This window comes from Macaca thibetana, chromosome 3, assembly GCF_024542745.1.
Source record: "Macaca thibetana thibetana isolate TM-01 chromosome 3, ASM2454274v1, whole genome shotgun sequence".
NCBI classification, from domain to species: domain Eukaryota; kingdom Metazoa; phylum Chordata; class Mammalia; order Primates; family Cercopithecidae; genus Macaca; species Macaca thibetana.
The window spans coordinates 125517873-125542715 of record NC_065580.1 but is presented as its reverse complement, the minus strand read 5'-3'; the positions used below and the strand labels follow the sequence as shown (position 1 = coordinate 125542715).

The 24843-nt window shown below is 41.9% G+C and overlaps 1 protein-coding gene across 1 annotated transcript in view; it reads left to right on the top strand.

Annotated features, from left to right (window-relative positions):
- Positions 1-24843, top strand: part of SEC61G (SEC61 translocon subunit gamma) — a 679333-nt gene that overhangs the window by 89566 nt on the left and 564924 nt on the right. The gene's annotated exons all lie outside the window — the stretch shown is intronic.

Here is a 24843-nt window from a genome sequence, read left to right as displayed (position 1 = left end):
ACAGGGTAACTCTGACCCCCCAGCCCCACCCTTCCTCATTCCACTCCTTCTGGTAAGGCAGGTGGAGGGGTGTGGTTGAGCCTCTTTCTTCAATCCAAGGTTTTGGGACTGCTATCTTTCTCTAATTGTGGTGAGGGTACTGAGTGTTTTCCGTCCGCAGCTTTGGACTTTGTCACTAACTCTGGGACACATGGAAAAGCCCCGCTCAGTGATTAGTCATCCCAAGGTGCCTGCCCCAATCTCTGCAGACAGAAGAGTGCTGTAGAGATGGGCCCAAGCAAAGCATGCAGACAAGGGTCCCTGGTCTGAAGTATGCAAGGATGCCTGGCAGGTTGGCTCTAACTGCATTTTCTAAGCTTGTATAATTTTTTTTTTTTTTTTTTGAGTCGGAGTCTCTCTGTTGCCCAGGCTGGAGTGCAGTGGTGCGATCTCGGCTCACTGAAACCTCCACCTCCCGGGTTCAAGTGATTCTCCTGCCTCAGCCTCCTGAGTAGCTGGGACTACAGGCATGCACCACCACACCCGGCTAATTTTTGTATTTTTAGTAGAGACGGGGTTTTGCCTCATTAGCCAGGCTGGTCTCCAACTCCTGACTTCAGATGATCCATCCGCCTTGGCCTCCCAAAGTGCTGGGATTACAGGTGTGGGTCACCACGCCCGGCCAGCTTGTATACTTTTGTCTGGTTGGGCCCTACCGATAGTTTTGTAAGTGGAGGAAGAAACTATCTTTATATTTCCTTGATCCCTGGTAGTTTGCTTGTAATTGAAGACAATAAATACCCATTCTACCTGTCTTTATCCATATTCTTACCCTGAAAAGATGAAACTTTTTTCTCATATTTTTTGATCATTTGTAATTTTTTCTTCATGCAAAGGCAGTTCCTCCTCTCTAATAAGTGGGTGATATCCCGTCACCACCTGCTAGTTTGATATTTTGCTGCAAGCACTCACCCAACTCAGCAATCTGCCTAACAACGTGACTTGGCCCGAGGCATGCACAATCATCACAGAAGATAGCTGGATTTGTTCTCTCAACCTTCGTTGCATCCTGTTTATATTGGATATAGTTACAAAGCTCAGATTACATCCTTCGGACCCCTTGCTGGGTAGGAAGTGGCACGCGCTCTGGGCACGCGCTCTGGGTGGAGACAGCGAGGTGGAGGCAGTGAGGTGGAGGCAGTGAGGTGGAGGCCACTGTGTTTTCAGGTGCTGGTGGTCAGAGTTGGAAATGAGAGGCTTCCGTGCAGCACGCCCTGTGTCCCTTCTTCACCTGTGGGAAGGCAAAAGGCAGTGGCTGAATTGGCATTTTCTTGTCTTTTTTCTTTCTTTCTTTTTAAATTGACATGGAATTTACCTAGAGTGATACACACAAAGGTTAAAGAAGTTTTACGTACGTTCATACTCATGTAACCACCACCTAGCTCAAGTTACAGACATTTCCAGTACTGAGGAAATGGAATTGAAAACAAATTCTCCTGCTAACCCAGAAAGCCTCTCCACAAGTTTAGAAGAGAAAGAAAACAGTTTCATCATTGAATACACACTAAACTCATGTGACACATATCACAGGCAATCCATGAAAGAGATTGCAAAGATAGAAAGAAATCAACCATGTATATAACCTGGCAGATACAACTCATCGCATACTTGTTCTCAAGAAAAATAACTAGTCCTTATGTAAGAGAACTTGGCAGCACCATTTGTCACATATAGTTCATACTACATTTGATATGGACAGGAGGCAGGGAAATACTGGGTAGAAGAGGGAGGTTCCCCAGCAAGGGCCCCATCCTCAGGCCTGGAAACTGAAAGCCCTAAATGGGAACAGGCATTCCTGTTTTCATGTCCAAATATTGCCTTTTGGCCTACCACACCCTCCTATCCTGTATCCATATAAACCCAAAACACCGGGCTCCATAAGCAGAAGAGCAGGGGAACAGAAGAGTGGTAGAGTTGCAGAGAAGGAGAGAAGAGAAGGAGCCTCTGAAGGTTGAGAGGAGTTCAGCTGGGGATGGTTGGAGAGGTCAGTTGCAGGATGGACGAACTCCAGGGGAAAATCAGCTTCCCACTTCATCCCCTTTCCAACTCCCCATTCATCCCACTGAGAGACACCTCCATCTGGCAACAAAATCCTCCTCATTTAGCATCCTTCAATTTGTCCGTGTGAACTGACTCTTTCTGGATGCCGGACAAGGACCTGGGTACCAAGAGGGCACTGAGCTGGTTAACATGTAAGCCGTCTGTGGACGGCAGAGCTAAAGTAGCACTGTCACATGCCCATTGGAACTTCGGGAGTTGCAGGCACCCACCCCTAGGCACTACCATGGGGCTGGAGCCCAAAAGTGCTCACCCTGGCTCCTGCACCTGCCTGTCTGTGGGCTCCCCCTCCTATAAGGGGTTTGAGGGTGTGGTAGCCTAACATATGAGCCACACCCCTGCTGCAGGTCCTGTGAGGGGGGTCAGGAAACTCTCCTGTTTCATATTCACCTGGTAATTGGAGTGGTCACTTGTGCTTGCTAATTGCCTTTATCCAAAAGAAAATAAAATGTGTAGCCAGGTGCCTGCTGAAGTTGGACTCCTGCCCTCCCCTGGACTCTGGGGATAGGGGGTTGGTTCTCTTCCTTGATGTTTACATTTCAAAGAGATGGCTCCCAGGTACTTGAGAAAAGCATCCCTGGATTGTAAGACTGGCAAAGATTTGCATAAATCTATCTGAAAAGGAGAGAGAAAGAACTTATGATGAGGCATTTTCTAAAATAAATCCTCTAAGCTGGAGGCCATTATTCTGAGAGAAGTAACTCAGGAATGGAAAACCAAATACCATATGTTCTCGCTTCCAAGTGGAAGCTAAGCTATGAAGACACAAATGAATACAGTGATATAATGGACTTTGGAGACTCAAGGAGGAAGGTGGGGGGTGAGCTTAAAACACTGCATATTGGGTACAGTGAATACAACTTGGTTGCCCTTTGCACTAAAATCTCAGATTTCACCACTACAGAATTCATTCATGTAACTGAAAGGAAAATATCTTGGGCCCCCAAAATCACTAAGGAAAACTCAAGCTGGAAACGACTTAGGGCAAACCTGCCTCCCATTCTACTCAAAGTCACCCCTCTGCTCACTGAGATAGATGCATATCTGATTTCCCCCTTTGGAAAGGCTAATCAGAAACTCAAAAGAATGTAACCGTTTGTGCATCACCCATCTGTGACCTGGAAGCTCCCTCCCTGCTTCCAGTCTTCCTACCTTTGCTTCAAGATGTCCCGCTTTTCCCGACAGAACCAGTGTACTTCTTACATGTATTGACTGATGCCTCATATCTCATATAGAGCTTTGCAACTATATCCAATATAAAACAATATCAAAACTAAGCTGTGCGCCAACCAGCTTGGGCACATGTCGTCAGGACTTTCTGAGGCTGTGTCACATGCATGTCCTCAACCTTCGCAAAATAAACTTTCTAAATTAACTGAGACTTGTCTCAGATTTTCTGGGTTCACATAACCAAAAACCACTTATACCCCAAAAGCTATTGAAGTAAAAAAATAAAAAAATTAAGTAAATCCTCTAAAGAAAGAAATAGGGGGGTCTCTTTTGTTTCTTGTACTGGAGAAAATTCAAGTTTTCTTTTTTTACATTTGTCGTTGCCCTTACACCAGAACCTGAGAAGGCTCCCACAGGCCCTTTTGTTTTGGGGTCCCATTCCTAGCTGGGTGCCTTGTTGAAGGCTTCACCTGACCCAAGAGAAAGTTATATTGTTGGTTAAACTGGGTTGCAGCACAGCTTCCAGTGCAGGAAGACTAGGGAAGGCCAGCACAGGCTTCTAAACCCTCCCTCTGCTGCTTGCTCTCCAGAGGCAAACCACAGACACCTGTGTCCACCCAGGCACATCCACTTGAATCCTGCCGTCCAGAGTCCTCATAGGGAGCTAGTCGCATGGACACGAGCCTGCTGTGTGACAGGCTGTGATTGAAGTTGAGGATGTGAAGTCTTCATGTTTACATGAGACACTGCTGACTGAACATTCTGCCCCCGCTGCTGTGGGACTAGTTATATTTCCCAGTAGTGCTCAAAACATAAATGTTCTGTAGCTAGCATTAAACATCTAAATAACAATTACCTAACTTCACCTGCTGTTAATATTTTACCACCTTTTCACTAGCAGAAAGTATGTATGTTTGTATGTATTGTTAACCCAAAATATCTGAGATAGGTCTCAGTTAATTTATAAAGTTTATTTTGCCAGTGTTAAGGACCTGCGTGTGACACAGTCTCAGGAGGTCTGACAGCATATGCCCAAGGTGGTTGGGCCATAGCTTGGTTTTACATGTTTCAAGGTGACATGAGACATCAGTCAATATATGTAAGATATTGGTTCGGTCTGGAAAGGTGGGACAACTTGAAGCTGTGTTGGGGCTTCCAGAACACAGGTAGATAAGAGACTAATGCTTGCATTCTTTTGAGTGCATAGCCTTTCCAAAGGAAGCAATCAGATATGCATTTATCTCAGTATGCTGAGGGGTGACTTTGAATAGAATGAGAGGCAGATTTGCCCTAACCAGTTCCCATTTTAACTTTTCCCTTTGGCTTAGTGATTTGGGGGTCCCAAGATTTATTTTTATTTCAAAGTGTGTTTGTTTATATGCATATATGTGTCTATCTATATTATATGTTAAAAACTGCTGAACAATGTGTAGGTCATGTCACTTCACATGCTTCTCTTAAGAATGATGTTCTGTATAACCACAACACCGTATTCAGGTTCCCCAGTTGTCTCAAATATATCATTTAAAGCTTTAAAGAAAAAAATCCTGGATCTAATCATGTTCGTACATTGAAACTGGTTTAATGACTGTAAATCTCTTGAAATTTTTCCTCCTGTCTAACTGAAGCCTTATATCCTTGAACAGACATCTTTCCAGCCCATTCCCCTCAACCACCCAACCCCGGGTATCCATCATTCTATTTTTCACTTCTGTGAGTTCAACTTTTTAGATTCTACATATGAATGAGACCATGCAGTGTTTGTCTTTCTGGGCCAGGCTTATTTCACTTAATACAATGTCCTCCATGTTCATCTATGCTGTCTTGGGTGACAGGATTCCCTCATTTTTTTATGTCAATTAGCTAGGTTTAGTTATTCCACAATGTATATATACTTCAAAATATCATGTTGTACACAAGAAATACATGCGGTTTAATGTGTCAATCTAAAAAGTAAAAAAAAAAAAAACTTGTGTTGTTCGATGTGATGTTTACACTAATTTTTTAATGGTTTAAGTGAGACTTTTGTACATCAGCTTTAAACATTTTTCAAGCTACAAAGCTTATGGTAGGACTTTGGGTTTTTTTCTCTTTTTATTTCTGTGTTTGAGCAGAAGCATAATTATATCTTGAGGAAAATCTTCTGGAAAAATGACTCAAGAGCCTTTTTTTTTTTTTTGAGACAGAGTTTTCCTCTTTTTGCCTAGGCTGGAGTGCACTGGTGTGATCTCGACTCACTGCAACCTCTGCTCACTGCAACCTCCGCCTCCCAGTTCAAGCGATTCTCCTGCTTCAGCCTCCTGAGTAGCTGGGATTACAGGTACCCACCACCATGCCCGGCTAATTTTTTGTATTTTTAGTAGAGACGGGATTTCACCATGTTGGGCAGGCTGATCTTCAACTCCTGACCTCAGGTGATCCACCCACCTCAGCCCCCCAAAGTGCTGGGATTACAGACATGAGCCACCATGCCTGGCTCAAGAGCCTTTAAAATTTCATGTTATTTGATCTACTGATTGTACTTATAGGAAGACTTACAGAGGAAAAATTAGACGGGAAAAGAGTTACAAATAATGTTTTCCAAGTTTTAGTAATAACACGAAAAGAGTCCAAAAACTGGGAATTACTTTTTATTTTTTTTTTTTTTGAGACTGAGTTTCACTCTTGTTGCCCAGGCTGGAGTGCAGTGGTGCCATCTTGGCTCACTGCAACCTCTGCCTCTCAGGTTCAAACGATTCTCCTGCCTCAGCCTCCCAAGGAGCTGGGATTACAGGCGTCTGCCACCACACCCAGCTAAGTTTTGTATTTTTAGTAGAGATGGGGTTTCACCATGTTGGTTAGGCCGTTCTTGAACTCCTGACTTCAGGTGATCCGCCCACCTTGACCTCCCAAAGTGTTGGGATTACAGGCATGAGCCACCGTGCCTAGCCCCAAAATTGGGAAATTCTTCTGAAGTGTTTTCATTAGAAGGAATATGACACAATGACTAAAGTCACATTTTGGTAGACTATAGCCCAGCTTGGGAAAATGCTCATTGTGAAATGTTTATGAGTAAAAGTCAGGATATGCATCTATATTCATTTTTATAAAAGCAGATAATAGCTGCAAAACAATGGTAAAAGCTAAACATTTGATGAAGGGACAAAAGATTTGATGAAGCAAAAGCAAAAAGTAAGCATTTTGTCTCCTTGGGCTTTTTGGATAGATAATTAGAACATTGCCGTATGTTGTAATAAGTTCTTTTAGAAGAGAAGAATATGTAAGAACTAAGCTAGCAAAACAATAGACCAAACATTAGTAATTGCAGTTCTGGAATTCCTGGGCAAAACCATGAACAATTTCTCATAGATTATTGAAGAAAAAAATACAAAGTATCAGTCTTAAATCCAAATTACAAATGTCACCAGCAGAAAAAATCAACAATTACAGGCAAATATTAAAACTGCACATAAAAAAATGGTTGTTAGAGATTTTCTAGAACTGAGGGAGGGGGGAAGAAAAGAAAAAGAGATTTTCCAGAACTGATGGAAGAATTGTGATTTTTCTGTAAGTCTTGACTTTGTAGAAATTGGCAACAAAAGGTGAACTCTGAATTTCTAGATTTTGTCACAAAGACTCACTTTCTTTTAAAATGTGTCTTCAGTTTTCTGTTGGTGTAAGAGAATACTACGAACTACAAAATTTATAAAGAACAGGAGTGTGTTTGACTCACGGTTCTGGAGGCTGAGAAGTCCAAGAGAATGGCACCGGCATCTGGCAAGAGTCTTGCCATGGTATAAGGGCATCCCACCGTGAGAGAGAGAGAAAACAGGGGCCAAGCTTATCCTTTTGTCAGGAGCCCTCTCCTGTGATAACAGCATTAGTCCATTAATGAGAATGGAGACTTCATGGCCTAATCACCCCTTAAAGGCCTTACCTCTTAATCCTGTTACAAGGGCAATTAAGTTTCCAAAACAGAAACTTCTGGGGGATGCATTTAAACAACAGCATGTGGGAAATAAACTTTTTCATGATCAGGTTTAAAAAAAGTTTATACCCCAAATAACTGAGAAGGATTAGTTTTATTTTATTTGTAGACCCTTAAATAGCAGGGCCAGTCTTCCAAGCCTTTTCTTTCCCTGAACGATGGGCAGGAGCTCAGAGGGGAGCATTCACAGGGTGCACATGGGGAAAATGGATGTGGGAGAGCTGTCAAGGTGCCCCACCTGAGCAAGAACTCCATAGCACCGGAGAAAGCAGAGGAAACGCCCACCTTCTCAGAGCCAGAGTGACGAGGGTAGACTGTAAACCAATGGGCTCTTCCGGAATGATCTGGGTCATTTGTGCTATCTGAGTAGAGGGGATGCTACCTGTGCTGGTGATACTCTGTTCTCGACCCAACCTCTCAGTCCACTCTCCACCCTCTGTTTTTCTCCTCTGTGCTTCGGGATGCTGCCTCCTGTAGACATTGTCCCTCCTGCTCTCATGTCCTTGGGTTTCCCAAAGGGTTTGGCCAAGGGGAGGCACTGGCTAATAGGGGGTCAGAGAGTGGGAGGAGAGGGAAGTTGGGTATGTATTTTTCTTTCTTCCTGTTTAGGCATGGTTCTGGCAGGGAATGCACCCTCTATGGGTAGATTCTTCTAGAACTTTAGCTTTCACCCAGGGTCTGGTAACACCATTGCCTGGGATGATCAAGCTTCCCACGATACCATACCCTCTGTGTCCCTTAACTCTGCCCAGTCTATGTAATCATTCCCTTCATTTAAAAGCGTCTTCAAAAATCCCACATGACTGTGAATCACTGGCATAAACCCTGAGTGAAATCACTGGGTTCCACCTGAAGAGACTTCTAAAGGGCACGATCACATCACTCACAAGTGGATCAGCTTGCGTTGATGGCACCACTGCTATGCTAGAAAGAAACTTGGCCATTAAGGAAAAAATCTTCAAAGCGTGATTATTCTTTGTATGCTTGGCTGTTGTCTACCTGCCTTTACCTGCTTTAAAACTAAAGGATATTTTGGGAATCTGTGAGAGCTGTCATATCACAGGACTTCCTCTAAACCAATGATCCTTTGTGCTTTCTCTGTAGAAATTGGTACCAAGCAAGCAATCTTTCTTTCTCGTGGAGAAGCAATGGAGCTTCTCCGTGCAGCAATGCTGCCTCTCAACTAAGCAAAAATGGAAATTATGTCTTCAAAACTAGGGCATTTATTCCTTCTCTACAGTATGCAGCACATTCATTTAGACACCTAAAATAAACTCAATGTATCTATGCAGAGCTAAGATGACCAGAGTGAAAAACAGAGAGAAGCTGTTTTTATTGGAAAACATTCTGATTTCTATGAAGCATATTGAAAAGAAATTTTATTAACTGTTTCTCTAGGAAAAATAAATGTTATTTCAGGAAAGGAAGGAATGAGAAACCAGCTGAATTGCAGTGGCATGATGTTTGGACCTCTGAATGCCTCTTTATGTAAGAACCCTAATTTAGCCAAAATTCCCACAAACAAAATTTTACCATTACTGTCAATGACAACAAATATTGGATGTATTTATTTAACCATGGATTCTCTAATGACAGTGATTTGATAAAAGGGTAGCTCACTGAATTATGAGCCAACAGTGAAATTTAAATGGAGTTTGAAATAACAAAACTTGAGATTTTTTTCATGTATTTAATTACACTTTTATTGACTATAAAGGAAAAGGCTAGAGATTTTGGTGACATTTGAGACAATAAAAAAGATTTTTCATCACCGTTATACTTTGAATGTGTACTCCGAAATTCAAGTGTTGGACACAATCCCCAATGAAATAGTGTTGAGAGGTGGGACCATTTAGAAATGATTAGGCCATGAGGGCCTTCCTGAAAGGATTAATGTTATTATCCAGGGAGTGGATTCACTATCTCCAGAGTGGGCTTGTGATGGATGTGAATTGAGCTTGTCATCTCCCTCTCTTGCCCTTCTGCCTTCCACCATGGAATGACACAACAGGAAGACCCTTGACAAATGCCAGCAGCATGCTCTTGGGCTTCCCGACCTCCAGAACTGTAAACCAAATACGTATCTGTTCATCATAGATTACCCAGTCTGTGTGTTCTGTTATAGCCATCCAAAGAACTAAGACAATCACTTTTACATGTCAAAGCTCAGAAACTACTAAAATTCAAGTAATGACGTGTAACTTTAGTTTGTTTTGTGAATAATATATAATAAAATCCAAAGCAGCAATCTCTTAAGCTAAAAAGGAAAATATCTTGGCTGAGTAGGCAATGTGTGCCCTATCAGGACCCCAACTCATACAACCCTCAATTGGTACTTCCATTTTGGCTGCATGAGGCACTGAAGCAGATTAAATATGATGTACAGAAGAAAAACAAATGTACTATTCACAATAATCCATTCCAAATAAAATATTTTCCATGAAATAAAAATGAAAACAAAGAGATGGAAACATTTTATGTGTTAAATAAATTATCAATGAAATAGATCAATAGATTTTGCTTTGGTAAATGTTTTCTGAAGTAAAATTTATCAATAGTTCTATAATTTTCAATAAGATATTTGTGTTCATAATCACAGAGTCAAAAATCCATCAGGCTGGAAAATAGTGGTGTCAAAATGTCCTGTATCTATACAGAGGTTAACATAAATCCTTACTTTTCTGAACTCCATGCCATCCTACCATTTCTACCATTAGAAATGAGAATAAAACCAAGAGCAGCACATCCAGAGATACTGGGCTCACCCAGTGTATTAGCCCATTTTGTGTTGCCATAAAGGAACACCTGAGGCTGGCTAATTTATTAAAAAAACAGGTTTATTTGGCTCACAGTTCTGCAGGTTGTACAAGAAGCATGGAAGGCCAGGCATGGTGGCTCCTGCCTGTAATCTCAGCGCTTTGGGAGGCCGGGGCAGGTGGATCACTTGAGGTAAAGAGTTTGAGGCCAGCCTGGCCAACATAGGTGAAACCCAGTCTCTGCTAAAAATACAAAAATAGCCGGGCATGGTGGCACGTGCCTGTAATTCCAGCTACTTGGGAGGCTGAGACACAAGAATTACTTAAACCTGGGAGGGGGAGGTTGCAGTGAGCTGAGATCAAGCTACTGCACCCTAGCCTAGGTGACAGAGTAAGGCTCTGTATCAAAAACAAACAGAAAAATAAAAAAAACAACAACAAAAAACGAAGAAGCATGGCACCAGCATCTGCTTTTGGTGAGGCCTCAGGTAGCTTCCAGCCATGGGAGAAGGCAAATGGGGAGTAAGTATGTCACATGGTGAGGAGGGAGCAAGAGAGAGAGAGGAAGAGGTGCCAGGATCCTTTAAACAACCAGCTCTTGTGTGAACTAACAGAGCCCAAACTCACTTGTTATCATAGGGAGGGAGGGAGGTTACCAAGCCATTCATGAGAGATCTGCTCTCATGGCCCAAACACCTTCCACCAGGCGCCACCTCCAACATTGGGGATCATATTTCAATATGAGATTTGGAAGGGACAATTATCCAAACTGTATCACCCAGTGATAAAGATTTTAGAATGGGCCACCATTAGTACACAAATAGGTACAGAATATGGAGGAAAAGATGAGCTATGTTGTACTAAGTTGAACTCTAATGTGGGCAAAGAGTGTAGCAAGGAGGTTGGTTAAGTATGTGTTAAGAAAATGTGTTAAAATGTATTTAAATTTTTACAAAATGTGTTAAGAGTGTTAACACTAAGTGGAAAACTTGGGTAGAAAATACTAGAAATAAAGTTGCATCTGTTTTATAGTGGCAAAGAAAGAAGGTTGCCCTGTCACATTAAAGACAAAGTGCCAGATTTGAGCAGTCTGAGGCTCTGTATACCAACCAGTTCATGCCCTGTCTGAGAAAGGCTATTCTTTGAGAGCCACAGGACCAGCTGATGAGGTCAGGGTGTATTTTGGCCTCCAGGACAGTCCTTCCAAAGCCTGGCTAGCAGTCCTTGGCCTGGCAATCAACGATGAGCCATGCCAATCTGATTATATCCCAGTAATGTTGAAATTCAGACTGAGAAACTCAGTTTCTTGGGGAAATGGGACTAAGATTCATTTATTCTGGGGGGCTGAAATGGTCATTTTTAGGCATTCGAAAGTGGAAGAAGCAGAGATAACTGGGGTGGAAGGCACAGAAAGCAGCAAGTAGAGGTGAGGAAATCCCTCAGGCAGTGGGGAGACAACGTGGTCCTGGTCTGCCTCCCTGGTTTTCCTTTCTACTCCTTGTATGTTCCATATGTATTTCCCTTTGTTTCCACCCACATATATGGATAGCCTGTTTATTAACTCCACCCACTTCCTCTACATACTCAGTGTGAACGGGTCTCTGTCACTATCAGTAGCATTTTCGAATAAATCTATTGACTTGGATTGGATTCAAATCCGCTTGTGCATTATCTATGACATCCAGAGATCTAGGCATCATGGCAGGAACTTCTGCAGGATTGCTCATTAGCTTAGCAATATTCTCCCACACACCAGATTGAGATTTGTGCCTTGCAGGGGTGCAAGCTGGAGTTACCGAGGAAGAACTGAAATTGCAAATGTTTACCCCACGAATGCCAAGATTTCAGTGTGCATGTGTGCGTATGTATATTTATGTACATGTGTATTATACTTGGTGTTATAATACAGTAGGTTTCGCTGGTGGTAGGATTGTTGTCAATTTGAATTTTTTATTTCTTAAGCTTTTGATAATCAGCATGTATTATTATTATATTTTAAAGAACAACTGCTGCATTATTCAAGAAAAAAGGAGGTGAGCCTGAATTGGAAGATCTATACAATTAATGTATAGAGCCTGGGTTGATCAAGAAAATGTGCATCTGTAATTTATACAAGCTGTGCCAACAATTTTACCCTGAAGTCTGCATATAATGTCACATAATAGATCTGCTTGTCAATGCCTGTGTGTATGTTCTCCTGGGGAGAAATCGTGGGAGAGTAGAAATGGAAGAGAAGGCAACAGCAGGAGCCGACTTCTTGGAGGAGTCCTTCCCTCTAACTGTGGCGGAGCCAAATGTCCGTGGAGGACAGGTGCTTGCTGGCTCACTTTCCTCTAGTGAGCGCCTTGTTTTAGACTTATGTTGGAATGCTATGCATCAGAGTTAGCATAAAATAATGAAAATTACCATCACGGCGAATGCTCCCTGATCTTGGGGACCAGGAACTCCCCTGTACGAGCTTCACATTTAAAATAACATAACCTCCCCCTACTCCAGGTTGTTTATCCTGGAAAAACTCCCTCTTCCCCAGCTTGTGTTATACTTTGTAAATCAGGTCCAGAGGAAAATAATATTTGGAAATATTTTATTCTCAGATCTGACTTTCTTGGCTCACACTCAGTGGCAGACCCAGAACAGATGTCCTGTGGGCCCTTGGCCAATGGCTTCATGGCTGGCCGTCTGTGAGCCCTTACATCTTGGCTGAGGTGACGGCCACCTGATGTTTGTTTTAGCGGGACAGTTTGGCATGAAGGAAAACTCACTAACTACTGTTTCACGTTAAATTTTCAAACAACTTGAAGTTTCATATGTGACTATTGTTTCTTGGCCACCAGTCTAAGAAAAGACAATAACGAAAAGAGGAATGAATTGCTTTTCTTAGTGACAAAGCCAATCACTATTGGAAGCCCAGGCCACCCTCCTCCTTCCACTTTGTTTCCTGGTAAAGTGAGAGGAGAGGGATCTGGGTTTGTGGGTACAGGACCCACAAACTATTCTTGTTGCTCAAAGAGTGCCTTAGCAGCCTTAGATGCCTACTGATCACGGGTCTCTGGAATTTGCTGCCAATACTGTGGGGAGCCAGAGTCTGCATCCTGCTGTGGGTGCTGAATTCCTGCCACTGCCCCCAAGTAGTGCCCTGTGTGTACCTCCTACTCTGGCAAGACCACCGGCCTTAGCAAAACACCAGGCCAGGATGTTCCTGCTGCATTTCCCTGCGGCGTCTCTTGACTGGAGCTCTGTTCAGCAACTGCATAAAGGCTGAGTCAGCTTGCCCCGTTTCCCTCAGAAATAGCTCATACTTTGGAATTCTGGAGAGTACAGTATCACAGTCGCTAATATGGCAGAGTTGGATGTGTCCCAGGGGCCAGACAGGGCCAAGTAAGTGTGGTTTCCTCAGCTTGCCAAGTGCCGTCCAATCTGTTTACTCCATTCCTGTGCTCCTGCTTTCTGCCAATCAAGGCAGAAAATAGTATGTTCTGCTGGCAGTTTTGATCCACACTGGCCGGCAGAAAGCACTGCAGTGATGTTGCCAAAGGTACTACAGGGTGAAAATGCTGGGGTGACTTGAAATGCAGGGTTTGTGACATCTGAACAAGTTGATGTAAAATCAGAAATTTGGATGACTAGAAGTCCTTTAACATTTGAGAGGGATTCTTATCCATCATTCAACCGGCAGAGTGACCATCAATTGGTGGATGTAAATGGAAAGAGCAGCGGGGATGTGCCTCACCGCTGCAGGGATCTGATGCAAAGGAGATGCACCTGTGTTCTCGTGACTGAGGGGGCTCCTATTTCCGAGTCATGAGGCCTCTCACTCCCAGCAGAAAAGCTCTTGGCCCTAATGGACAGTACCAGCACTCATAGCATGGCCACTGTTCTGAAACTCCAGCTCTGCCACATGTCACGTTTCCCTGCTGCCCACCTGGGCGCAGGCGAGCGCCGTCTCCTTGAGCATGGTCAGCCCCGGCAGTCTTCTCAGGGACTCTTTAGACCAGTAGCTCTCCTCCCTTTCTTCCTCTCTTCCTTTCACACTCCATACTCCATAACAAGATTTTTAAATGCTCTTGAATACCGTCAAGTTGCCACTTAATATTTTTAAATTTAGGTTTAAATAGGTACTATAAAGGAGGGAATATCTTACAGAGTACAGATATTGGCATTATGATCCATGGTCTCTAATCCATGAGTCAAATAAATGTATTATTCATCTTCCAATGTGGTATTATTTTATTATTTTGCGGCATAATTTTATTTGTTATTTATTTTAGATTTATTTGTATTTTTGTCAAATAATGTGAACAATATAATAATCCTTTGAATGTTGTTGGAATTTGCTTTCTGGCTTTTATTTCCTTTACGTTTAAAGAAACAGACTTAGTTTACATTTTCTCAAATGTTACAAATGTGCTTAAAAAGAATGTATTTTTCAGGCAAATCCATAGAAACAGAAAGTATTAATAGATCGGTGATTGCCAGGGGCGGGGTGCAGGTGGGGTGAGAAGGGAACAAAGAATGACTGCTAATGGATATGGATTTCTTTTAGGAGTGACAAAATGTTCTGGAATTGGAGAGCACAACTTTCTGAGTACATAAAAAACACTTTTAAAAGCATGAATTTTATGGTATGTGAATTATTTTTCAATTAAAAATATATTTTCTTCAATTATTGATGCAAGCTTGTTATTTTTTTTCTTCTGTCCCCAGAAACAGGAGAAAATGTTAATTAAGTTTAAAGTATTCTATATCTTTCTAATTTTATGTCTCCTTCATCTATTAAATATGTTTAAATTGATGGTCTTGACAACATTGAAAAAGAAACTGGCTGGGTGTGGTGGCTCACCCCTGTAATCCCAGCACTTCGGGAGGCAGAGGCAGGCAGATCACCTGAGGTCAGGAGTTGGATAGCAGACTGGCCAACATGGTGAAACCCCATCTCTACTAAAAACAAAACAAACAAACAAACAAAAACGCCAAGCATGGTGGTGGGTGCCTGTAATCCCAGCTACTCGGGAGGTTGAGGCAGGAGAATCGCTTGAACCCAGGAGGCGGAGGTTGCAGTGAGCTGAGATCACAAGATTCTGTCTCAAAAAACAAACAAACAAACAAAAACTTAATTACTATTGGAGAATGCTAGTGAATAAACTCATTATTTTGAAGAGTGGCACATTAAAAAGCGTTACATAAATGAAAGAATCAAACCTTTGGCTGGGTGCGGTGGCTCACACCTGTAATCCCACCACTCTGGGAGGCTGAGGCGGGCGGATCACGAGGTCAGGGGATCGAGACCATCTTGGCTAACACAGTGAAACTCTGTCTCTACTAAAAATACCAAAAAGTAGCTGGGCGTGGTGGCGAGCGCCTGTAGTCCCAGCTACCTGGGATGCTGAGTCAGGAGAATGGTGTGAACCCAGGAGATGGAGCTTGCAGTTAGCCGAGATAGCGCCACTGCAGTCCAGCCTGGGCAACAGAGAGAGACTCCGTCTTAAAAAAAAAAAAAAAAGAATCAAATAATCAAATCTTTAACTTACCTTCTTTCTGTGTACTACAGCAATGGGCAACCCAGACAGCAAAAGAGAACATTTTCTTTTTGTGGATGTATGTCAGCTAATAGATGAAAAATGAGACCAGGCACGGTGGCTCATTCCTGTGATCCCAACACTTTGGGAGGCTGAGGTAGGTGGATCACTTGAGGTCAGGAGTTCCAGACCAGCCTGGGCAACACGGTGAAACCCCGCCCCTACAAAAAATACAAAAATTAGCTGGGAGTGGTGGCACATGCCTGTAATCCCTACCTACTTGGGAGGCTGAGGTGGGAGAATGGCCTGAACCTGGGAGGCAGTTTGCAGTGAGCTGAGGTTGGGCCACTGCACTCCAGCCTGGGTGACAGAGAAAGAAAAAGGAAAGACTGAATTAGAATGTTACCTTTTCATGACCAGTAATGCCAGTAATGAATTAAGATAGTTAGGCTTTGCATATTAATGGAAGATAACTTCATACATATATATATAGAGAGAGAGAGAGAAAGAGAAAGAGAGAGAGAGAGAGCCCTACATTATATCTTCCTCCTGGAAGTACACAGCACGACCTATGAAGAAGTTTGCAAAAGAGTGGATCAAGCCTTCAATTACCAATTTGCAGGAAATAACAGAAGAGAGAGAAATATATTAAATGACACCTCAGTGATTGAATCAGATAAATCCATACTAAGGTGAACATGACAACATGAAAGACTTGGTTTCTTCAATAAGTAAATGTCAAAGAAAAACAATATGAAGGGAAACCTTATAGATTTAATAGACATATTAATCAATCTGAACATTTGAACCTTATTTGGATCCTAATTCAAACAAATTTAAACATGTTTATCACATTTGTGAGATAATTGGACATTTAAATACTGATTGGATATTTGATGCTACTGAAGAAATTAATTCTTTCTAAGGTATGACATTGGTAACATGACTACATTATAAAAAATGTGCCCTTTTTATTTTATTTTTTAATGCTTTAAAAATTTATTTACTTATTTATTGTAAGTTCAGGGGTACATGTGTAGGATATGCAAGTTTGTACATAGGTAAACATGTGCCATGGTGGTTTGCTGCACAGATCATCCCATCGCCTAGGTGTTAAGCCTAGCGTCCATTAGCTATTCTTCCTGATGCTCTCCCTCCTCCCACCCCCCACTCTCCAACAGGCCTCAGTGTGTGTTTTTCCTCTCCGTGTATCCATGTATTATCACCATTCAGCTCCCACTTATAAGTGAGAACATGGGGTATTTGATTTTCTGTTCCTGCGTTAGTTTGCTGAGGATAATGGCCTTCAGCTCCAACCATATCCCTGCCAAGGACATGATCTCATTCCTTTTAGTGGCTGCATAGTATTCCATGGTATATATGTACCACATTTTTTTTATATTCAGTCTATCATTGATGGGCATTTGGGTTGATTCCATGTCTTTGCTATTGTGAATAGTGCTGCAATGAACATACATGTGCATGTGTCTTTATAATAGAATGATTTATATTCCTTTGGGTATATACCCAGTAATGGGATTATTGGGTCAAATGGTATTTCTGTCTTTAGGTCTTTGAGGAATCACCACACTGTCTTCCACATTGGTTGAAATAGTTTACATGCCACCAACAGTGTAAAAGCATCCCTTTTTCTCTACAACCTTGTCAGTATCTGTTTTTTTTGTTTGTTTGTTTGTTTTTTGTTTTGACTTCTTAATAGCCATTCTGGCTGGTGTGAGATGGTATCTCGTGGTTTTGATTTTCATTTCTCGAATCATCAGTGATGTTGAACTTTTTTTATGTTTGTTGGCCGCATGAATGTCTTCTTTTGAGAAGTGTCTGTTCATGTCCTTTGCCCACTTTTTTTTTTTTTTTTTTTTGAGACGGAGTCTCGCTCTGCCGCCCAGGCTGGAGTGCAATGGCCGGATCTCAGCTCACTGCAAGCTCCGCCTCCCGGGTTCACGCCATTCTCCTGCCTCAGCCTCCCGAGTAGTTGGGACTACAGGCGCCCGCCACCGCGCCTGGCTAGTTTTTTGTATTTTTTAGTAGAGACGGGGTTTCACCGTGTTAGCCAGGATGGTCTCAATCTCCTGACCTTGTGATCCGCCCGTCTCGGCCTCCCAAAGTGCTGGGATTACAGGCTTGAGCCACCACGCCCGGCCCCTTTGCCCACTTTTTAATGGAGATGTTTGTTTTTTTCTTATACATTTGTTTAAGTTCCTTGTAGACTCTGAATATTAGGCCTTTGTCAGACGGATAGATTGCAAAACTTTTCTCCCACTCTGTAGGTTGTCTGTTCACTCTGATGATAGTTTCTTTTGCTATGCAGAAACTCTTTAGTTTAACTAGATCCCATTTGTCAATTTTTGCTTTCATTTAATTGCTTTCGGCATTTTCGTCATGAAATCTTTGCTGGGGGCTATGTCCCAAATGGTATTGCCTAGATTTTCTTCTAGGATTTTTATAGTTTTGGGTTTTACACGTAAGTCTTTAATCCATCTTGAGTTAATTTTTGTATATAGTGTAAGGAAGGGATCCAGTTTCAATTTTCTGCATATGGCTAGCCCATTCTCCCAGCACCACTTACTGAATAGGGAATCCTTTCCCCATCGCTTGTTTTTGTCAGGTTGTTGAGGATCAGCTGGTTGTAGGTATGTGGTCTTATTTCTGGATTCTCTATTCCATTCCATTGGTCTATGTGTCTGTTCTTGTACCAGTACCATGCTGTTTTGGTTACTGTAGCCTTGTAGTATAGTTTGAAGTCAGGTAGTGTGATGCCTCCAGTTTTGTTCTTTTTGCTTAGGATTGTCTTCACTATTCAGGCTCTTTTTTTAGGTCCATATGGATTTTAAAATAGTTTTTTTCTAATTCTGTGAAGAATGTCAATGGTAGTTTAATGGGGATAGCACTGAATCTATAAATTGCTTTGTGCAATGTGGCCATTTTCACCATATTGATTCTTCCTATCCATGAGCATGGAATGTTTTTCCATTTGTTTGTGTCCTCTCTGATTTCTTTGAACAGTGGTTTGTAGTTCTCCTTAAAGAGATCCTTCACTTCCCTTGTTAACTGTATTCCTAGGTATTTTATTCTTTTTGTGAAAAGTGCCCTTAATCTTTCAGAGTTCATACTAAACCATTTCTGGATGAAGTGACATAATGGTAAGGATTTGCTTTAAGATAATATGGAAGAGGGTAGAGTGAGTGATGAAATAAGCTTGGCTATGGGTTGTTAATTGTAGTTCAGTGATGGGTACATGAGGGCTCACTATACTCTTTTCTCTATTTGTGTTTGAGGTTTTTTTTTGTTTGTTTGTTTGTTTTAAGATGGAGTCTCGCACTGTCACCCAGGCTGGAGTCCAGTGGCACGATCTCGGCTCACTGCAACCTCCACCCCCTGCCTCAGCCTCCTGAATAGCTGAGATTACAGGCACCCACCACCACACCTGGCTAATTTTTGTATTTTTAGTAAAGACAGGGTTTCACCATGTTGGCTAGGCTGGTCTCAAACTCCGCACCTCAGGTGATCCACCCGTCTTGGCCTCCCAAAGTGCTGGGATTACAGGCATGAGTCACTGCACTGGGCCATGTTTAAGCTTTTTAATAATCCTTATTTCAAATGGGAAATGGAAATCATTTGATAGGGATCTTTTTTTTTTTTGAGATGGAGCCTCGCTTTGTCACCTAGCTGGAGTGCAGTGGCGAAATCGTAGCTCACCTCAATCTCCACCTCCAGGGTCCAAGTGATTCTCCTGCCTCAGCCTCCTGAGTAGCTGGGACTACAGGCATTGGCCACCATCCCTAGCTAGTTTTTGTATTTTTAGTAGAGATGGGTTTCACCATGTTAGCCAGGCTGGTCTCAAACTCCTGACATCAAGTGATCTGCCTGCCTTGGCCTCTCAAAATGCTGGTATTATGGGCATGAGCCACCGCTCCTGGCCAGTGTTAGAGATCTTACTACTAGTCTTTGGCTTGATCTTCAGTATCCTTGGTACCTCTGTTTCTATATTATAAAAAGAAGGATAATAGTTAACCCACTTATCATGCATTGCTGCTTCGAGTCGGGCTTTATTTATGTGATAATGGCCTGTAAGAGCCCTGAGCCATCTGCAGCAGGGCAGCAGGTAATTTCCATGCCTATTCAAGACTTTTCTTTCTTTCTCTCTCTTTCTTTCTTTCTTTCTTTCTTTCTTTCTTTCTTTCTTTCTTTCTTTCTTTCTTTCTCTCTCTCTTCTTTCCTTCTTTCCTTCTTTCTTCTTTCTTTCTTTCTTTCTTTCTTTCTTTCTTTCTTTCTTTTTTCTTTCTTTCTTTCTTTCTTTCTTTCTTTCTTTCTTTCTTTCTTTCTTTCTCTCTCTCTCTCACTCCTTCCTTCCTTCCTTCCTTCCTTCCTTCCTTCGTTCTTTTTTAGACAGAGTTTCACTCTTGTTGCCCAGGCTGGAGTGCAGTGGTGCAATCTCGGCTCACTGCAACCTCCGCCTCCTGGGTTCAAGTGATTCTCCTACCTCAGCCTCCCAAGTAGCTGGGATTACAGGTATGTGCCACCATGCCTGGCTAATTTTGTATTTTTAGTAGAGAGGGGGTTTCTCCATGTTGGCCAAGTGTTTGGGACAGGCTCTTCAGGGGCAGCTCTGATGATCCTGCCCGTGTCTGCTTTTCACATCCCTGTATCTCTTTCCTCCCAGCAAGACCAAATGGAGTTGAGAAAAGATTCCCTTTTAGGGGATATCACAACCAATCCCACAGAAATACTACCATCAGAGAAGACTATAAACAATTCTATGCAAATAAACTAAAATCTAGAAGAAATGGATAAATTCCTGGACACATGCACCCTCCCAAGACTAAACCAGGAAGTAGTTGAATCTCTGAATAGACTAATAATAGGCTCTGAAATTGAGGCAATAATTAATAGCCCACCAACCAAAAAAAGTCCAGGACCAGACAGATTCACAGCCAAATTCTACCAGAGGTATGAAGAGGAGCTGATACCATTCCTTCTGAAACTATTCCAATCAATAGAAAAAGAGGGAATCCTCCCTAACTCATTTTATGAGGCCAACATCATCCTGATACCAAAGCCTGGCAGAGATACAACAGAAAAAGAGAATTTTAGACCAATACCCCTGATGAACATTGATGCAAAAATCCTCAATAAAATACCAGCAAACCAAATCCAGCAGCACATCAAAAAGCTTATCCACCACAATCAAGTCAGCTTCACCCCTGGGATGCAAGGCTGGTTCAATATATGCAAATCAATAAATGTAATCCATCACATAAACAGAACCAAAGACAAAAACCACATGATTATCTCAATAGACACAGAAAAGGCCTTTGACAAAATCCAACAGCCCTTCAAGCTAAAAACTTTCATGAAACTAGGTATCGATGGAATGTATCTCAAAATCATAAGAGCTATTTATGACAAACCCACAGCCAATATCATACTGAATGGGCAAAAACTGGAAGCATTCCCTTTAAAAACCAGCACAAGACAAGGATGCCCTCTCTCACCACTCCTATTCAGCATAGTGTTGGAAGTTCTGGCCAGGGCAATCAGGCAAGAGAAAGAAATAAAGGGTATTCAAATAGGAAATGAGGAAGTAAAATTGTCCCTGTTTGCAGACGACATGATTGTATATTTAGAAAACCCCATCGTCTCAGCCCAAAATCTTCTTAAGGTGATAAGCAACTTCAGCAAAGTCTCAGGATACAAAATCAATGTGCAAAAATCACAAGCATTCCTCTACACCAATACCAGACAATCAGAGAGCCAAATCATGAGTGAATTCCCATTCACAATTGCTACAAAGAGAATAAAATACCTAAGAATCCAGCTTACAAGGGATGTGAAGGACCTCTTCAAGGAGAACTACAAACCACTGCTCAACAAAATAAAAGAGGACACAAACAAATGGAAGAATATTCCAAGCTCATGGATAGGAAGAATCAATATTGTGAAAATTGCCATACTCCCCAAAGTAATTTATAGATTCAACACCATCCCCATCAAGCTACCAATGACTTTCTTCACAGAATGGGAAAAAAACTACTTTATAAGTTCATATGGAACTAAAAAAGAGCCCGCATTGCCAAGTCAATCCTAAGCAAAAAGAACAAAGCTGGAGGCATCAGCTACCTGACTTCAAACTGTACTACAAGGCTACAGTAACCAAAACAGCATGGTACTGGTACCAAAACAGACATATAGACCAATAGAACAGAACAGAGGCCTCAGAAGTAACTCCACACATCTACAACCATCTGATCTTTGACAAACCTGACAAAAACAAGAAATGGGAAAAGGATTCCCTATTTGCTGGGAAAACTGGCTAGCCATATGTAGAAAGCTAAAACTGGATCCCTTCCTCACACCTTATACAAAAGTTAATTCAAGATGAATTAAAGACTTAAATATTAGACCTAAAATCATAAAAACCCTAGAAGAAAACCTAGGCAATACCATTCAGGGCATAGACATGGGCAAGGACTTCATGACTAAAACACCAAAAGCAATGGCAACAAAAGCCAAAATTAACAAATGGGATCTAATTAAACTAAAGAGCTTTTGCACCACAAAAGAAACCATCAGAGTGAACAGGCAACCTATAGAATGGGAGAAATTTTTTGCAATCTACCCATCTGACAAAGGGCTAATATCCAGAATCCACAAAGAACTCAAACAAATTTACAAAAAAAAAAAAAAAAAACCATCAAAAAGTGGACAAATGATACGAACAAACACTTCTCCAAAGAAGACATCTATGCAGCCAACAGACACATGAAAAAATGCTCATCATCACTGGTCATCAGAGAAATGCAAATCAAAACCACAATGAGATACCATCTCACGTCAGTTAGAATGGCAATCGTTAAAAAGTCAGGAAACAACAGATGCTGGAGAGGATGTAGAGAAATAGGAACACTTTTACACTGTTGGTGGGAGTGTAAATTAGTTCAACCATTGTGGAAGACAGTGTGGCAATTCCTCAAGGATCCAGAACTAGAATTACCATTTGACCCTGCAATCCCATTACTGGGTATATACCCAAAGGATTCTAAATCATGCTATTATAAAGACACATGCACACATATGTTTGTCGTGGCACTATTCACAATAGCAAAGACTTGAAACCAACCCAAATGTCCATCAATGGTAGACTGGATTAAGAATATGTGGGACACATACACCATGGAATACTATGTAGCCATAAAAAAGGATGAGTTCATGTCCTTTGCAAGGACATGGATGAAGCTGGAAACCATCATTCTCAGTAAACTATCACAAGGACAGAAAACCAAAAACTGCATGTTCTCACTCATAGGTGGGAATTGAACAATGAGATCACTTAGGCACAGGGTGGGGAACATCACACACTGGGGCCTGTCTGGGGGTCGGGGGCTGGGGGAGGGATAACATTAGGAGAAATATCTAATATAAATGATGAGTTGATGGGTGCAGCAAACCAACATGGCACATGTATACCTATGTATCAAACCTGCGTGTTGTGCACATGTCCCCTAGAACTTAAAGTATATATATAAAAAAGAAATAGTGGGACTGACTGAAATCAAGAGCCTCCTGATATCATGCACTGAAGACACAGCATCATCTACTTAGTATGATTGCCAAAGTATTGCACCTAAATCTAATCATGAGAAAACAATCAAATTCAACTTGGGGGATATTCCACAAAAATATCGGCCTCAATTTTTAAAAAATGTCAGCGTTGTAGAACACAAACACAAAGCTGTAGAACTGTTCTGGATTAAAGGAAACTAAAAGAACATTAAAAACTAAGTGCAATTGATTAGATTTTGGATAAATAGCAACAAAAAAAGCTATGAAGGACATTACTTGGACAACAGGGTAATCTGAATATGGACTTAATTAGATAATCATATTAATATTAAACGTCTTTTGTATGATAATTTTACTGTGGTTATGTATGTGTTCTTAGGAGGTTTATGCTGTATTATTTAGGAATATCATGATATCTGTTATTTATCTCTATTGAGGAGAAAAAGAGAGCAAATGTGGCAATGCAAAAAACTAATGTGCACAGGGTATATATATAATATGCATATATATATATAAAACATATAAAAAAATTCCCTTTTAGTTGCAGTGGTATTTCTTACCTGGCGTCCAGCCAGTTTCTGAGGCCTGAAAGGCTGAGGCAAGGGTCATCTGTCGGTTGGCTCAGCTCAGTACCTGAGCACATTCAAAAAGCACTGCGCTCCCTCAACTGCTTTCTGACTTCTCCAGCGCCTTCGTGATTGCTGACCCTACTGTCGTGATGATGTCACTTTAAAAAAGATACCCTCGCCAGGCGCAGTGGCTCATGCCTGTAATCCCAGCACTTTGGGAGGCTGAGGCAGGTGGATCACGAGGTCAGGAGATCGAGACCATCCTGGATAACATGGTGAAACTTCATCTCTACTAAAAATACAAAAATTAGCTGGGTATGGTAGCGGGCACCTGAAATCCCAGCTACTTAGGAGACTGGGGTAGGAGAATTGCTTGAATCTAGGAGTCGAAGATTGCCATGTGCTGAGATTGTGCCACTGCACTCCAACCTGGCAACAGAGTGAGACTACGTCTCAAAATAAAATAAAATAAAAATAAAATAAATAAATAAAAAGGATGCCTTTTTTATTTGGTCCCAGGGGCCGCTTCAGGCTGAACTGGCATTGGCTCAGGACACAGGCTCCACACTATATTTGATGCATGTGGCAGGACAGCAGGGCTCCCAAAGGACAGCTCTTTGTGACCAGCTGGACAGCCATCGGGGTTCCAAGTGAGCTGGAGGTGTGTGTATAAGTAAGGGTTTGGCTTTTTCCTTAGGATTCAAGAATGGGGCAAGCAGGTAAGCTACAAGGTGAGACAGACCTCCCTGCCCTCATCCTGTTTGCTGTAAATTCCCCTCCAGCTGTGATGGGAAAGGCGATGCCCTGAGGACACCCTGTGGGGTGAGCGGGGGAGGACGCTCAGGAGGAGGTGGCGTGGTGCCCAGGGCCTCACAACAGGAGCTGACTTGCCCTTTCCTGCCAGGCTCTGCTTCTGGCTGAGGAGGGCCCTTCATCACTGTCTGAGGACCACCTTCAGTGATACAGAATAAATGAGCCCAAACTGGCAACTGAGTCAATATATGAGCCAAAATTGAGCACAACTTTATTCAGCTACTTCAAATGCCTCATGGAACAAGGAAGGACCTGTTAAATACATTAATAAAGACATTTAAAATATCCCTTTTAGGAAGCTGAAGGTCAAACTTCAGGCTGTTCTATACAAGGGTTGTTCTATACAAGATTTAGTAAATAAAAATACAGGACAC